The sequence below is a fragment of the Stegastes partitus genome, unplaced genomic scaffold, assembly GCF_000690725.1.
Source record: "Stegastes partitus isolate 25-593 unplaced genomic scaffold, Stegastes_partitus-1.0.2 Scaffold7, whole genome shotgun sequence".
Lineage (NCBI taxonomy): Eukaryota > Metazoa > Chordata > Actinopteri > Pomacentridae > Stegastes > Stegastes partitus.
The window spans coordinates 1,790,000-1,792,265 of NW_007577738.1; the positions used below are offsets into that span (position 1 = coordinate 1,790,000).

Sequence of the window (2,266 nt, forward strand, 5' to 3'; positions counted from 1 at the left end):
AGTCAGCTGGGATAGGCTCCAGCCCTCCGCGACCCTAGTGAGGATTCAGCGGTGTATAGATAATGGATGGATGGATGCTTTGTAACATTTTTAATGATACCCAGCCCTCATGGTGAATACCTTCAATTTCCCAATAAAAGCACACATAATTGCTTCACTGTTAGACAGACAGAGATGCAGACACAGGAAGGTGGAAACTGATTCATCATGTAAAATAGGAAGTACAGTCTTCATATTTCAGTTTTATGTCTTACAGTTCTTCTGCAGTTCGAGACACGACATTTAAACATGAACGAAATTAATTGTATTTTAAAGGCCGGCAATAATTTTCACAGCTGTAGCTGCCACTGAGCTCATGAACTTTGTAATATTTATAAGGGGGTGGTTTAAGGGGAGCAAAATTTTACAGAAAGCATAGTTGAACTTCTGAGCTCATTGATAAACAAAACATGAAATTTTCCAGTTAAATGCGGTTCTGCTGGATTTTTGGACGAAAATCTTTCTCTCACTGTGGTTCACTGGAGTGCTAAAGCTTTAAAAATGGCTTTGTAACCTTTTCCAGATTGATAGATGCCAATTACTTTATTTCTCATCTGCTCTTGAATTTCTTTGGATGGTGGCATTTTGTTACAGATTTTTGAGATCTTTTGGCTGACTTCATTTTGTCAGACAGGTTCTGTTTAAGTGATTTCTTGATTGAACAGGTCTGGAGGTAATCAGGCTTGGGTGTGATTAGTGAAATTGAACTCAGCTTTCAAAAAAATGTGATTAGCCACAGTTAATTCAGGATTTAACGAGGGGGGCAATTACTTTTTCACATAGGACCAGGTAGGTTTGAATACCCTTTTTCCCTTAAAACATTAAATCATCATTTAAAAACTGCATCTTGTGTTTGCTTTGGCTATCTTTGTGTAATTAAAATTTGGTTGATGGCCTTAAACCTTTAAGCGGTCGAAATATTCAAAAAAATAAGAATTCGAAAAAGGTGGCAAAAACTTGTTCACGACACTGTATACAGGTCTGTACCCTGCAGGTGTGTCTTTAAATTAAAAAAATTCTTACTGTTACTCAGTTTTGTACAGATATTGCTGTTTGTTTGCTATTATAAGTTGCATTTTTCTAGATTTTGTACAGGTGGGGGAACAATTCCCTTCGTGTTTCATTATTTTCACAGAAAAGTGAGATGGTTCATCTTCAGACTTTGTGTTTGCAGAAAATAGGAGGTAAACAGACTCCGCCCTTTTGCCCTCCTCCTGTATGGGATTACCTGCAGCTCTGGTCACCACGGTGACAGCCAGTCTAATTGGTAAATGTAGGTTTCAACCAAATCCTCACCAGCGCAGCCTCCCTCACACACACACATACACACACGCTCAGCAGCTAGCTTAGCAACGCTGAGCTAATCTTCTCTAAGCACATTAAGCTTTATGAGGGCTGAGCACAAAAGCCGCTTACGCACACACACACACACGCACGCACGCACACACACACACACACACACACACACACACACGGACCATCACAGATACAGTAATGAGAATTTGATCAGTGTTTTTGTACTTAATGTTGTTGCTATTGATGTGTTGTTTGCTTCTTGTGCACCAAACGTTACTTTCACTTCATTAATAATGTTAATAATGTTCATGTCACCTGTGTGGACCTAAGTGTGTGTGTGTGTGTGTGTGTGTGTCTGTGTGTGTGTGTCTGTGTGTGTGATCAGTCTGGGTCAGTCTGTTTGTTTATGTGGTTCAGTTCAGTGTACTATGGATAAATGATGTCACAATTGAAACATGGTCACTCTTATGTAAAGGCTGAACCTTTAGCTTCATTTTCTACTGTAAAGAGACTTTTTAATGCCATTCAGCTCATGGCTTACGTACTGTATGTTGTCTGCAATTTATATTAGTAGCCTTCTTAAAAGCTTTTTCTGGTTTACCATAATCAAACATGTTTGCATTTATGTAGCCATCAAGTTTATATTTAAGATTCCCTTCATTTATGATAATTCAGCAGAAACCAGTAAACCTCTGAATCCCAAAACTTTTCTATTTTTTAAAATAAAAATCTGCATAATGCCACCATTTGTCAGAGCCAGAAACGGTAAAAAAAAAAAAAATCCCCAAAAGAATTGCTGGATTTTTAACTTTCCACTGGTTCTTGAACTACTCATCTGCAATGTGAAATTCTAGTAAGTAAGCAAATCTAAGCTTAAAATCATGGCATTTCATCAAAGTTACTTTATTGTACATGTTTAATTCATAACTAA

At 37.7% G+C, this 2,266-nt stretch overlaps 1 protein-coding gene across 1 annotated transcript in view; it reads right to left on the minus strand.

Moving 5' to 3' along the window:
- Window positions 1–2,266, minus strand: part of cerkl (CERK like autophagy regulator) — a 47,065-nt gene that overhangs the window by 15,111 nt on the left and 29,688 nt on the right. The gene's annotated exons all lie outside the window — the stretch shown is intronic.